The sequence below is a fragment of the Peromyscus maniculatus genome, chromosome 3 (assembly GCF_049852395.1).
Source record: "Peromyscus maniculatus bairdii isolate BWxNUB_F1_BW_parent chromosome 3, HU_Pman_BW_mat_3.1, whole genome shotgun sequence".
NCBI lineage: Eukaryota > Metazoa > Chordata > Mammalia > Rodentia > Cricetidae > Peromyscus > Peromyscus maniculatus.
Window position 1 is genome coordinate 80697767 of NC_134854.1, and position 15346 is coordinate 80713112.

General features: G+C 44.7%; 1 protein-coding gene across 2 annotated transcripts in view; it reads left to right on the top strand.

Moving 5' to 3' along the window:
- The window catches only part of LOC102909385 (broad substrate specificity ATP-binding cassette transporter ABCG2), a 123351-nt gene that overhangs the window by 43648 nt on the left and 64357 nt on the right, over positions 1 to 15346 (top strand). The window contains exon 1 of one of the 2 annotated variants that reach the window (XM_076566868.1): positions 14360 to 14580. The exons of the other annotated variant lie outside the window; for it this stretch is intronic. The gene's annotated coding sequence lies outside the window, so the exon portion shown is untranslated. Of the gene's footprint in view, positions 1 to 14359; positions 14581 to 15346 lie in introns of those variants that run through there. 2 annotated transcript variants of the gene reach the window in all.

Consider the following 15346-nt stretch of genomic DNA (forward strand, 5'->3'; position numbering starts at 1 on the left):
GTGATGTGGAGATCCTGCAACTTTAGATCTGTGGGTCAGGCCCCTTCACATGTTCCAGCAGTTCATAGATGGGGTGGATGATGGAGTGGACCAACTCATATCCTTGGGTCTGGACCTGGGCTGCTGTAGGGTTGGTCCACCAGATGTGAAATGGGGACATCTCTCCCATGTTTACAGCTTTGGGGCTGACTCACTCACACTTGCACCAACAGGGTTGGCTCTCCCACTCTTATGATCACAGGGCCAAGAGCAATGTCTTTTATAATCATTGATACAAAAGCGCTTTATAACATAACAGCAAATCAAATTCAGTAACATATTAAAAGGGTCATACAAAGTGACCACGTGGGGGTTAACTATGGAATGGGAGAATACTATTTCTGTCTGCTTGCTTATTTTGACAAAGGTAGAAGAATACATCCAGAATTCATATGAATGTAAAGGACTTTGAATAGCTAATGCAGTGTTAAAACAAGAAACAAAACGACTATCTTAAACTTTTTATTTCAAAATTTACTACAAAACCAATAACCCAAAGAAAATGAACTTAATGAACCAATATTTTTGCTTCTCATTTCCAGAGCTTTTTATTACAAGTTTTTCTAATTAACTGGGTTTCATCAAGTAACTTTTTTTGGACTAGTATTCCTTTCTTGTGTGGCCAAGAATATTTGCTATCAAATGACATGCTTGTACTTTTCTGTGTGGTGTTAAGACTCAAATCCAGGGTCTCCCACAAACTAGGCAAGTGCTATACCACTGAGCTTTATTACCTTAAACACAGACAAACCACGCAAGACAAAAGAATCTGGTGGTGACACTATGGAGATTCAACCATAAAGAAAAGAGCAATATAGCTTAAGTTAGATAAATGATAAATCTATTTTCTTGGGCAGCCAGAACAAAATAGCATAGACTGGTTTAAAAAATGGTAGGAATTTATATTCTCAAAGTTTTAGTCTTGAAGTTCAAAAATCAGTGTGGTTAGATCCAGTGTCTCTGATTTGCTTGCACACGACCATCTGTGTTTTATCATCACACAATCTTTTCGTGTGCAAGCATCACTGCAAGCATCACTGGTGTCTTTGTGAGTCCAAATTTCCTTTTGTAAGGACACAAGTCAATTTGGATTAAGACACATACTAAAGACCTCCTTTTAAGTTAACGATTTCTTCAAAGGCCCTGTCTCTAAATATAGTCACACCCTAAGGTTGGCACTTAACAATGGAAATTGTGAGGCACACAGTTAAGCTTATGACTAATTGCAAGAAGATGATAAAGTATGGGGGGGGGGATTCTATCAACTAGGAGTTTAAGAGATCTCAGGAATAATGTAATGTGGACATTATGTGGACAATGATTTGAAAATACTGAACAGTATGAGACAATCATTGAAATGTGAATGACTGAATATTCCATGAAATTAAGAAAATATCAGGCTGGAGGTGCAGCCCTTGTCTGATATACATGAGACACCGGTTCACCACCTTCTTTGTTGTCTAAATGTGGTACTAGTGTTACTAGACCTTTTAGGGTACAGTTGCTGCTGCTTGTGCTCAATGGACCAATTAAAGAGACAAGTACTAGGAAAAGCAGACACAGAGTTACTCAAGGTGGCCACACTGGGAAGAGAACAAACAAAGATGCCCAATGCCACCCCTCCTAATTCAATCTTTGAAGCCCTGACCTGAGGTCTAGTTGAAGTGGAGGGCAATGGGTGTGGATAAGTAATCAGTCTTGGTCAAGGTGCAATCCTGCCTATCATTGACCCATCATTGTCTTGGCTCCTGGTTTCTGGTTTGTCCTGAAAGTTGTTTGTACTGTGTGAGTTCCCTTTTCTAAGACATAGGATTCTCCTTTGGCTAGCACCAGGGCCTAACTCTTTCCTTTCCCAGCATGAGACTCCTGAGGAAAGCTCCAGGGCTTTGGAGTCTGACAGCCAGAGAGGGTGTTTTAATTGCTTTTCTGTTTCTGTGATAAAATATCATGACCAAAGATATCTTATAAAAGAGTTCATTTGGGCTTAGAGTTCCAGAGGGACAAGTCCATCATGGTGGGAAGTCATAGCAATAGCAGGCATGGTGGCCTGAGCAGGAGGTTGAGAGATCACATACCATTTACAGGCATGAAGCAGAGAGAATGATCTAGAAGTGGCATGAGGTTTTCAGCTCCCAAAGCTGACCTCTAGTGACATACTTCCTCTAGCAATGCCATACATCCCAGAGCTCCCAAAGCAGCACCACTAACTAGGGACCAAGTGTTCAAGTGTCTGAGCTTATGGGAGACATTTCACATTTACATTTCCACAGGAGGGGCACAAGCGGTTCTTTTTAGAATGTCTTTAATCTTGCCAGGATGATTACATTAGCTTTGGGAGTTTGGAAGATATAGTCATAGATATAGCTGAAATTATTTATGAATTTCAAATTAGCTCTTCGAAATATGTTTCAAAAACAGTTTATGAGAATGGGGGAATGTAACACGAATTGCTAAATGGTCTGAAAGATCAGAGAAACATAATGAACCAGCTACATCCTTACCTCTACGAAATCCTCAGCCTCACGAGAGTGAGTTCCTGTTTCCTCATGCCTTATATACCTTTCTGTGTCCTGCCGTATTACTTCCTGGGATTAAAGGCATGTGTCTTTCCCAAGCAAAGACATGAGATCTTAAGTGCTGGGATTAAAGGTGTGTGCTACCACACCTGGCTCTGTTCCCAGTGTGGCCTTGAACTCACAGAGACCCAGACCAATCTCTGCCTCCTGAGTGATAGAATTAAGGGTGTGTGCCACCACTGCATGGCCTCTATGTCTAATTTAGTGGCTGGCTCTGTCCTCTGATCCCCAGACAAGCTTTATTGAGGTACCCAATGTATCACCACGGGGGAAGCAAAATGAGTCTCAGTGAAACAAAGAATGGCCACTAGTTGATGATATACACCACCAAGTGGTTCTGCATTCTCTTTCTTCTCTCTACTCTCGGGGGTTTTCACAATAAGGAGAAATGAAAAGGACAGCAGGTACATCGTCAGTACTCCCCTCCCTCCCTTCTCTCAGCTCTCCCCCACCCGTGCCAACCCTTCTCCTCCCTACAGGTTGCTTTCCCATACTCTTGTTGTTCAGTTTTATTTTCTATCCCACTGAGTTTCACCAGGGGCATCTGCCTGACTGTGGGCACAGAGCCATCCAGTAGAGTCTGGTGTATTCACCAGTGCCTCTCCCCCTCAGGATGCTTCAATAGCCAACGAAGACTTTTTATAGTTTTAACTAACACTTCAAGTTAGTGGACATCTTAGATGGTGAGCTTACATTAGCCATTTCAAGGGCAGGAATGAGAGATCATTTCAGTTTGCAGAAGACTCAACCTGGGCCAGCGAGATGGCTCAGTGGGTAAAGGTGACTGCCACATAGCCTGATAACCTGAGTTCAGCGCAGGGTAAACACAGAGTGGAAGGAGAGAACCAATCCCTGCCAGCCCTCAGCTGACCTTCCCAGGCACACTGTAGCAAGCACACAGCCACATACACATACAAAAAAACAAATGTGATTTGAATTTTTTTCTTTTAAAAGACTCAACCTGCTTTGAAAGGCTTTTTGTTGTTGTTGTTGTTGTTGTTGTTGTTGTTGTGTGTGGCGGGGGGAGAGTCTCACAAAGGAAGAAATAGCAGCCAGCCTAGAGGATTGGAAGTTGTCAGTCCACAAGGTCACATGAAACTCATGAAACCAAAGGGAACTCAATTCTACCAGTGCTTGGAATCTATTTGGGAGCAGCTGATTCAGAAAAGAACCTTGAGCAGACAGTCTGGCTGGCTGATGCTTCCAGTTGGCTTTATGGTACCCTGGGCAGAGCCTAAACTATTGTGAAATCCTGATTGCCAGACCCAAAAGATGGTAAGTGTAGTAAGACAGCAATCTGTTATTTGCCAATAGAAAACAAATACACCTGCCTTCCATTTCCATAATCCAAGTCTTGGGTTCAAAGTCTGGGGCCCTGTCAAACCTGAAATGTCAGCAATAAACCCTATGACTTAGCCTTCTCCCCGAGCTGCCTCAGCCTTCCGGGGACCCTTCATATGAAAACAAACCACATTCCTCATTCAATTCCCTTGTTCTGTTCCTCTATGGCCTTACCTATGAGTAGAACCATATTACCTCAGAGTTTCTACTGCTGTGAATAGAAACGCCAAGGTCAACAACAACTTGGGGGAGTAAAGGTTTCATTCAGCTCATCCTTTCTCAGCAAGGTCTATCAGCAAGTAAGTCAGGGCAAGAAGTCAAGGGAGGATAGGACTGGATGGATGCAGGGCCTGAAGCAAAGGCCATGGAGGAGCTCTGCGTCCTGGCTTATTCCCCATGACTTGCTCAGCCTGCTTCCTTATACCAACCAAGATCACTTGCCCAGGGTTGGTGCCACCCACAGTGATCTCCAACCTCAACCATCAATCAAGAAAACGCTCCACATGTTTTCCCACAGACTAATCTGGTGGGAACATTTTCTCAATTGGAACTCCCTCTTCCTAAACCTCATTAGCTTGTCAAGTGGACCTGACCTGAAACTGGCCAACGTGCACATCTTAGAGTTGATTCAATCCTCTCTATCTTCACATCTCTGTGACAGGGAAATCTGTGCTGCTCATTGTCGTTTTCGAACTGCTTACGGAGTTCAGTACTATCCCCCGCCCCGGCCCCGCCCCCCCCCCCCCCCCCCCGAGGCTCTGTGGTCTTTTCTATGTACTTTACTAGTGTTAAAAGGAGAACTTTTTTTCTCAGTTTAGTTCTCAGACTATAATGTTTGGTTAAGGAGTCCCTCACTCAAGAGGATGTGGTTAGTCCCCTTCCTGGCATGGGTGTCCTCCTAAGAGATTTATGACAGCTTTATTCCCAGGAGGCTTTGCTTTCTGTCAGATAGGAGAAGCTCTGAAATGGCCTTTCTATGTCAGCTTTGTCTTAAATGTTTTCAGTTAAGGTAACCTTCCCCCCAATTCAGCGAGAATAGTGGGTTCCCATGTTTGCAAATCTTTCCAATTTCTTGGGGCCTTGTGATAGGCAGAATTATGCGCTCCCAAGATGCCTGTGTCTTACTCCCCAGACAGTCTGTGTGTTAGCCTACATAGCAAGGGGGGAATACAGTTACAGGCGAGTTTAAGGCTGTCTGTGGCTATAATTGGAAGAGGGCAATAGGTAAGAGGGAGAGCTGTGAAACAGGAGCAGAGGGATGCTGTGTTACTAGTTTGAGGATGGAGGAATGAGCCATGAGCAAGGACTACAAGCAACCTATACAGGCTGGAAATAGTTCTAGTAAGGTACAAATATATTGACAGTTTTATCCTAGTCTGAAAGATTGCTCCACGATGGCCTTATGATAATATTGTGTTGCTTTAAGTCACCAGGTTTATGGTCATAGCAGCAACAGAAAACAAATTTAGGTCCATTCTAACATTCATTGTTTTCCTTTTCTGTTTTGCTGTTGTTTGTATTTTGTTTTTCTGTTTGTTTTGAGACAAAGTCTTTCTGTATAACCCTGGCTGTCTTGGAACTCACTCTGTAGACCAGGCTGGCCTTGAACTCAGAGATACTTTGCCTTTCTCTGCCTCGCTAGTGTTGGATTAAAGAAGTGCACCACCATGCCCAGCTCTTTTCTTTAGTCCACCATCTTACCATTCAATGGGAAACAAACTGTGTTTTTTTCTCTGTTTCCACCAAACAATAATCAACCTAGATTTCTGTGACCTTAAAGCTATATGGGTTCTATCTAGCAACAAGCGAGCCATGAATGCTTCATCAGACATAAGCAAGATTTATTCTAATCAGTGCTAGCTCTGACCCTGGCAACACCATCACTCAGATTCCAGAGTTTAAGGCTCAGTCTCCTAGATGGATTCTACTTCAGATTCAGTTTGGGAGTCCATATCTTTGAAACTTTTGACAGAGTGGTTAAAAGTTCCCATGACTCCATTCCTAGGTTCCATTAATTTGTTACAGTGGCTAAGCCAAGTTGAGGAAACGAATATCTTAAAGGTTACACATGCACATCCAAAGGAAGAGATAAGTATCAAGTGCTATCTGGAAGGATCTGAGGCACAGGGGCTTCTGTCCCTGTGGAGCTGGGGTGCACCACTCATTCAGCACACAGATGAGTTCTCTACGTGATCGACTGTCCTGAAGCTCTCTGGACCATGCTATCTTGCATTTCTGTGGAGACTTCATTGCATAGGCTCAACTGAAGCATGAACAACTGTGTGGAAATGTGACTGTGTCAAAAGGGCATGACTCAAAGCTAGCAGTCTAAGATGAGGAGACCAAGCAAGGCCCAAATGCCCGGCCTTCTGGGTGCCTTTGTAGCTTGGGATGGGATGGGATTATTTTTTGAATTTTTTTGTGTTTTAGTTCTAGGGGTGTAGATCAGTGGGAGAGTATGTTTGTTTAGCATGCATGAGATCCCAGGTTTTATCACCAGTATTGCAAAACGAAACAAAACCAGCGCAAGAAGCCATGTTCCCAATTTGTTAGTCCTTTTTAGAGCCTACAACAGAAGCTGGCAAAGACATGCACCAAATATGTAATTACTGAAGAAAAGGGGATTTTTTTTTGCACACTAGTTGACAAGACATCAGAAAAAAATAAGGTTAGAATTTCTAATAATTAGCACTGTGGGTGTGAAAGGGAGCAGAAGGTGTGTCTGTGTGTGTGTGTGTGTGTGTGTGTGTGTGTGTGTGTAAGAGGGAGACAGGCAGAAACAGTGTTGTCTAAGGACCACTTCTGAGGCCTAAAGTACACTAGCGTTATTCTTAAAAAGGAGCCAGACACCATGGATGAAAAGCAGACCACCACACTTTCGGGCTGATGCTCCAACTTCAGGGAAAAGTCTTAGTTACTACCCACTCATTTCAACTTTCTCTTTTCCCTAATGAAAACACTTGCCTTGGACCAGCAGCTGGCTGGCTCAGCAGCTCTTACTACCAAAGCCTAATAACCCGAATTCAATTCCCTGGACCCACACGGTGGAAGGAAAGAATTGACTCCTCTTAGTTGTCCTCTGACCCTCTCTGTGTGCATTGTGGCACATGTGTATGTGTACACACACACACACACACACACACACACACACACACACACACACACAATTTAATTGAAAAGAAGAACAGAAAAAGGAAATTCCACATATTGCTGGCTGAGAATGTGGCTCAGCTGGTCGAGTGCCCTGCTCCCAGGCACAGGACCCTGAGTTCTATTGCCAGTGCCACGTGAAACTGGGTGCGGTGCACGTCTATAATCTCAACACTTGGAAGGTGAAGGTAAACAATCAGAAGGTCAAAATAATCCTTTACCCATATAGCAGGGTTGAGGCCAGCCTGGGCTATGTCAGACCTGTCCCAAAAATAAAATAAAATAAAAATCGTCCTAAAACATAAGGACTTGAATTTTATCTTCACCGTGGAAGCAGCCCTCCATGGAGGCAGACATCCGTGGAAGCAGAGAACTGATCCCTAAACATTGTCCTCTGACCTCCTTGCAAGTACCCACCTGCCCTCATATCATGCAGTATAAGAGAAGTAAACTAGAAAACAAAATACCACTTAACGCTAGGAAGAGACAACCTGACTCATTTCCCTCCTGCCACAGTTGACGGATAGCCAGCCAGGTGCTGTAGCAGACATATGTAGTCTCAGCTACACAGGAGGCCGAGGGAATCGCACAGGGACAGGAACACTGGCCCTGTGTTAAGGCCCTGGATCAGCATCTCTCTCTTCTCTCTCTCTCTCTCTATATATATATATGTGTGTGTGTGTGTGTGTGTGTGTGTGTGTGTGTGTGTGTGTGTGTGTCTGTCTCTCTCTCTGTGTATGTCTGTCTCTTTCTGTTTCTCTCTCTCTCTCTCTCTCTCTATATATATATATATATATATATATATATATATGTATATATCTGTGTGTGTGTCTCTGTCTCTCTCTTTCACTGTCTGTCTCTCTCTCTGTGTATGTCTGTCTCTTTCTGTTTCTCTCTCTCTCTCTCTCTCTCTCTCTCTCTCTCTCTGTGTGTGTCTCTCTGTCTCTCTCTCTGTGTATGTCTGTCTCTGTTTCTCTCTCTCTCACACACACACACAGACACACACAGTTTTTTTCCTCATTTCATTTCTATTCTGTTTTCTAAGCATGTTTATCACTCTTCTGATAGTATAACAATATACGTAGGGTAATCAACTTATAAGGAACAAAGGCTCCTGGTTTTAGAGTTTCCAGTCTAAGATTGCTTGGTCTCAGTACCTTTTGTTCTGTCCTGAGATGGTACATCATTATGGAAGGGTGTGGTAGAGGAGGGTGTTTTCCTTATGGGATCTGTAAATCAAAGAAAACAGGGAGAGCCTAGGTCCCCATAGCCTCTTTAAAGACATGACTTGATAGTCTAAGTGCATTCTGATAGGTCACACACCTTAAAGTTTCCACCTACCCTTGACAGAACCAAACTGAGGGCCAAGCCTTTAACACGTGGGCCACTTTCCTGATCCCACATGGTAGCACTAAGGGAAGTGATATCGCTCTGCTTTTCTTTTTTATAGCTTGACCTCTTGGCCTGCTCACATGTTCTGGCATATCTGACAAACCAAAGAAATATGTTCTGTGAGTCCCAGGATAGCTTCTAGATATACATCCCCCCATCCCACCCCCACCCACTCTCCCCCCTCTCCACTCATCCCCCTTTAACAATGAAACTTTGGAGAGGACTTTTAAATCACCTCCACTGAGACCTGACTCAAAAAAAAATTTTTTTTTTGTCATAACTTAGACCATTATTGAAAACTTTTACCAAGTACATCAGGAGTCTCTGGTAGCTATAAATAAAACCATGGGAGCAATATTGTGTATAGAACTGGTCTTTCTGTATTTTATTTTGTGTTTTTTAAGTTGAAGTGATACTGAAGAGAAACATACTTGCCCACAGAATTAATGTCAACCCAAATGCTCTCAGGCCTGTGAGAAGCCCTGTTGGAAACTTGGATCCCTGGAAGTCTAGCACAGGCACCACCACTCGCTTTGGAACAAATGACTAGCAGCATGTTGAAATCCTCTGAAACAGAGTGTGGCTGATGGTCTGTATCCTCCTGGCAGCATGGTGACATTCTCTGAAGTGCTTGCTGGTCTGTAGCCCCTTTTACCAAGAGCTTGGTCAGTGCTGGATAATCTTGTGATATAGGCAGCAGGTGCACTCCTTGCCTCAGCAGGGCTGAGATTGCCTGTAACAGGAATTTCTCAGTTTACGATCTGAAGACCAGCATGCAGACGAAAAGTGAAAAATACGATGCACCTGAGGACATGCTAAAAAAAGAAATAACCATCTTTCTAAAGATGTAATGACATAATCCAAAGTCCCTCAGTCAGTGTGACTGCTTTCATGCTTGCTGGTCAGCTCAGCGGCCCTCTTTACAAGTAGGTTGGTCAGCATTTGGTAATATTCTTTTGATGTAGATAACAGGTGCTTCCCTGTGGGGCGTTTGCCCACCAACCCCACAGCTCCTCAGAGTTTTCTTGAGTGCGAGCAGCAGGAAATATTAGATAGAAGGATTTATTGTGGAGAATCTTGCGGAGATAAACAGATAGAAAATAAAGGATAGCCTTGAGAGGGCATGGAACCTATTCCAATGGGTCCCGACTGTCTCTGCCCCAGGGTTTTTATAGAGACGCCAAGGGGTGGAGCAAAAGACGTCCTCCCCCAGCACAGCCAAGTGCAGACCATCTCAGACACCTGCATTCAGGCCTGTGGTGGTCCTAATCATCCTCTATGCGGACCTGCTGGGTAAAGCCACGAGGAACCCAAGAACCGGCTCCCACACTTCCCTTGACTAATATTTGGCCCTTTGTTTTCTGAGTTAGGCTCCTTTCTGAGTTCTGACTCAGAAAACTAACTTTATCCCTTCCCCGCTCTTTTAAAAATAGTTTAGATTTAATTCTTACTTTATGTGTTTGAATGTTGTGCCTGCATGTATGTATGTATGTATGTATGTATGTATGTGTATGTACCGGGTGCATGTCTGGTGCCCTGAGAGTTCAGAAGAGGATGTCAGGTCCCTTGGCGTTATGGATGGCTGTTAGTCACCAAACCCAGATCTTCTATAAGAGCAACAAATGCTCTCAACCACTGAGCCACCTCTCCAGCCCCTCTCTTCCCTATTCTTTCCATCTCTTATACCCTGGACCTAGAGGAAATCTTAAGTCTGCTTGTTATTAGAGACAGAGCCTGGGGCACCCAGACTTGAAAGAAACGAGTGAAAAGGAGAGAAAGGAAATTTATTCAATGTGTCCACATAGGAAAGATAAAGAAAAAAAACAGTGACCTGCCTCCCAAGTTCCATCTTTGGGGTCCTAACATGAAGATTAGATGTGAGTGGAAGGGGGAAAGGTAAGCAAATCTTAGTAGTCCTGGTCAAGTGTAGTCCTGCCCGTCACTGGCCCATCGCTGTCTGGGATCTGATAGGGAGAACTATGTGCAGTCTCTGTCCTCCTCAGGGTTCAGCCTTTTCCTACTCCCAGAATGAGATTCCTGAAGAAATTCCAATGTCTTGGGGACCATTGTTTCAACAGTCTGACAGTCAAAGGGAGTGTCACTAGTGTCTCTAGCATATCTTCATTCCTGCCAGGATGGTCACATGCTTGCCCTGACATCGGGAGCAGCACTTACTGTCTCTGAGTTCTTCCTCTCCCCCATGCAGGGATATGTAGGTGTCCAACGCAGAGCCTGGTTGTTTACTTCTACCTCCACACAGCAGACTGTTTCCACCTCTCTCAGGATAGGTGCAGAGCTCTCCAGTTCACCTGGACTGTCATTTCCTCTAACTTCAATGTTGTCATCCTTGAGCTCCCTCCTGGGGCCATTTTTAAATTATTTTATTAACAAGACCAAGACATGAAAAGATGACCCTGTACCCCAGTGACCAAAAAAAAAAAAATGTAGTGTGTGGACCCAGCCACAGTAGTTATTCATTTCCAAAGGACAGCAACCCTCACACCATCAGGGATGAAGTTTATACAAACTTGTTTCTTAATGAGAACTACAATTTTTCTTGTTTAAAATATTTTACTGCTAATATGACCCTTGTAGAAGTCAATCATGCATTTCTTTTCCTCAAATAAAAATTTTAAAAGTTTCTGAGAATAATTGAAGGGGAGGCAGAGAGATGACTCAGCAGTTAAAGTGCATACCATTCTTGCAGAAGATATGAGATCAATTCCCAGCTGGTTCAAAACCAGCTTCAGGGGGATCAGCTTCTGGAACTCCTCTAGCATTGGAGGGAGGCACATACCCCGCCCTCCACCAGTTTGGGATGTATAGTGTGAGCACAAAACAACACAGTGATTAAACAAACAAACAGGACGGAAAAGAAAAACTGCACCTGTATCCTTTAGGGCCTGAGATTAGGGGTGCAGTGTGGGGAACTTCTGCTTTGCTACTGACCCAAGATGAGACTGTTGTTTGGTAGCTCGGCAGGCATTGCCAGGCTTGAAGTCCTGGTTGACTTTGAACCCGCCTCCTCCCATTTCCTTGGGTAAGCTAGAAAAGCTAACATGAGCGTTGTCACCTTGGAATTTAAGATAGTGTATGAAAAGGTGAGGCTTCAAGGGCTTTGTTGAGGCCTATGGAGGCAAAGCTATTTCTTCTTGGTCAAAAGAATGGGGCCTTGGGTGAAGACATTCTGATCTGCTCCAAAGATTAGATCATTACACACTACTATCTCCTCCCGGAAGAGTTAATCCATGTGGGCTGATCCACCACCCCTCTACTTATCCTAAGCTCTGCCCAGTAGACAGGAGGAATAACTGCTCCCTTAAGGAGATGATGTACACCAATAAATAGCTTCTCCTGGGGTCTCTTCGTGGACTCCAGCCCAGCCACACAGTGCCAAGCCTCAGCTGCTCTCCGTGAGCGGAAGCGCCTCTCTTCCTCAGTACAGTCCCTTACAGAGCTTCTTTCTTGTACATATTGCTGAACTTTACCCCTTTCTTCCTTCTTTTTCTTTCAGATGCTGGCAAAGTCCAAGCATGCCTTTCCAGACACCTTGGGTCTCACTCCATGCCCTCCTTCCACAAGGGTGGCTGCTTGGTAACCGCCATAGCAAAAGGGATGGCTTTTTCTCTTCCTCGTCTATCTCCCTCCTAACCACAGATGCCACCGTTTCAACTTGCCTAACCCATTGTTTTAACTGTCATATTCCGTGAACTTCCTTGAGTTTTGTTTTAATTTATTTCTAAACCAAGGAATCTAAGAACCCAAAAGGGCCCCACAATTTTCTTGGTAGCACTGTTAGTAGTTATCCTGGCTAGATAGAGTCATGGATTGTTGTGAAGTTCAGAGTCTGTTTGGGCCATTTGCTATTTTGAATTAAGAATCTATGGTTCTTAATTCTTAAGCTGGGGTTGAAAAATCAGCTATAATTAACAAGATACCACTGAATGAAACGTTTGCTTTACTGAGACAATGGATGCTTGCTGGTTAGCTGGAGCTAAGAAATTAGTGGTGATTAAGAAGAGACCAGCATCACTGAGGTAAAATCTACTGGGAAGTGTTTCAGCACCCTGGAGCATGAAAGCTGTCTTCTGGAGGCAGCCAAGGTTGTACCCAGTGCTGACAGCAGAACCTGATACTCTAAGTTACCAGGTGGTCCTGGTTTTGAAGGCATGAAAGGCTCCTGGAGAGCAGCTGAGGCTTGACACCGTTTGGCTGGGCTGGAGTCCAGAAAGAGAGCCCAGGAGAAGCTATTGGTGAAAGTTCAATTGCAGCAGAAGACCCCAGCATTTTGGAGATACCAGTACCGTGGGACCACTGGGAAGGACAGCAGCAGCCCTAGAATGGAGAAGACCTGAGGCTATGAGACAAGCTGTGTGTGCTGTGGCAAGCAAGCCCTTTGGACAAATCCAGAGGATCATGCGTGATTCTCACATGAATCCCAGAAATCTGGGCACTGAGCTTGACATGGTTGGACTTTGGTTTTGTTTTGATCTGATGGTGACTGTGCCTGGTTCTTTCTTCTTGGAGTAAGAAAGCACCGAACTTATTTTTTCTTTATAGGAGTCCACAGTTAAAGAGACTTTGGATTAAAAAAAGGAGCAATTTTTAACTTGTTTGAATTTGTAAATTCTGACTTTTAAGTTTGTAATATGTTTTATATTGTCACTTATTAATATGAGATCTTGGGGATGCAAAAAAGAAAAGAGTATTGTTAAATAGTATTTTATTGGTGTGTCAAGTTCACAATGATTCAACTGGGCTATTTTTTTTTTTTTTTTTTTGTCAACGTGACAGAGCTACATTCATCTGGGAAGACCTTAATCTCAGTTGGGAAGAAGCCTCCACAAGATCTGGCTGTACTGTGTTGACTACCCAAGCCCAAGGGAGGCCTTACCCTCTTTGAGGAGGGGATGGGAGTGGGATGGGGATAGGTGGTGGGGGGAGGAGCAGGAGAAGGGGAGGGAGGGGGGGAACAAGGGTTGGTATGTAAAAGGAAAGAAAAAAATTTAATAAAAAATTATATATATATAAAACAACGATCTGGCTGTAGGCAAGCCTGTAGGACATTTTTTTTTTTTTTTTTTAATTAGTGATTGATCTCGGAGGGCCCAGCCCATTGCAGATAGGGCCATCCCTGGGCTGGTAGTCCTGGGTTCTAAAAAAAAAAAAAAAAGAAAGAAAGAAAGAAACTGAGCAAGTCAGTAAGCAGCAACCCTCATCCATGGCCGCCTCTGCATCAGCTCCTGCCTCCAGGTTCCTGCTCTGTTTGAGTTCTTGTCCTGATTGCTTTCAGTGATTGACTGGTGTGGAAGCTAAGCAAAACACTTTTCTCCCCAAGATGCTTTTGGTCATCGTGTTTCATCACAGCAATGGAAACCCTAAGACTGAAGCTTAGCTAGTGCTTCTTTTCAGGATTACCTGGGTGTAGAAAGTTTCACCATCATGAGGGATGAATTTGGTGTCTTCCAGTTGATACGTCTTTTTTTTTCCCTAAGACATGACCCACCCCATTCTAGTCTTCGGTATATCCACCTAAGAGAATTCCCCAATTTCTAGCACAGGATCCTTCCGCTCCTGCCAGTTGCCTGGTAAGGTCCCCAGACAAGAGAGGAATCCAGCCCCTTCCTCTCCTCAGGAGGCCATCTATCTACCCCATCTCCACAAATCCCCGGCAAGTCCACACCAAGTCCAGCCTGCCACAGTTGCAATATAGTAATTTGCCTAAAATTGCATCCTCAGTATCTTGTGGTTCCTCGAAATTCACAAAGGTGAAGGGAGTGGGAGTCTGTTTTCATTCGAGGCCTCTGATCTCAGGGCAGCGGCTCGCCTCCGCCATGACCCGGGCTCTCCGCCTCAGTGGCGCAGGAAGCCCCCCGCCCACGTGTGTCCAGCGGCTCCTGGGACGACCGGCTTCACCTGCCCGCGATCGGCCGGGCGGTGCAAGCTGACGTCACTGCGGCGGAGCCTCGGGCGCCTGTGGAAGGCGAGCAGACGCTCTGGGCGGCCGTGTTGCAAGTCGGCGTGCGAGCGTGCGAGCAAGCGGGTCTGGGCCGCGGGGTGCAGCTCCGCCCGGGACAGCGAGGTGAGCGGCGGGCAGGGGAGCCCCGTGAGTGTGCTAGGCGCCGTGCGGGCGGGCGAGGGGACCGTGCGGTGTGTTTCTGAAAGTGAGGAGGGCATGATACGAACAGAGTAGTTCAGTCCTTTCTCCAGGAACTTGTGCTGTGCGGTGATAGCGGGTCTGCGGTCCAGGGCGGGAGGCTCAAGTCCAACCCCTGTGTGGCTCCAAATGTTTGGAGACGGTAATTGCTCCTGGATGGATGGGTTAAACTTGCGGAGCGAGAGTCGGTACCACAAGTGGAGGAGAAGTTTTCCAGGGGACTGAACAGTCTGTTCTTAAACCCCACCCCCGGGGCCTAAAGTTGGTCAGTTTTAGATGTCTTGTTACTGGGCTCCCTTTCGAATGTTTCTGTGAATAGTTGAGTCTTTTATTATTATTATTATTTGCCTTTGATTTACATTTTGATCTTTGGCAATTTCATATGTGGATGTAATGCATTCCGATTACTCTTTTCAGTTGTCTCCTTTTATTGTGTTTCTAGAGTAAGGGGTCTTTCTGTGATTCCCGGGTTGGCTGGGAACTCGAGCCCAAATAATTCTCCTGCCTCAGCCATTCCAGCACTGGGACTATTACAGGGCACCATCACACCACGCTCTTGATTTTTAATAATTAACTTTAAAAAATCAACCAACTTATTGAAGTAGTTACGGAAATAATACTGGAAGTGTCTGTGGATAGTCAAAGTCTTTTTATCATTTTCGTCTTTGCTTTTCAGTTATTCACCATTTGC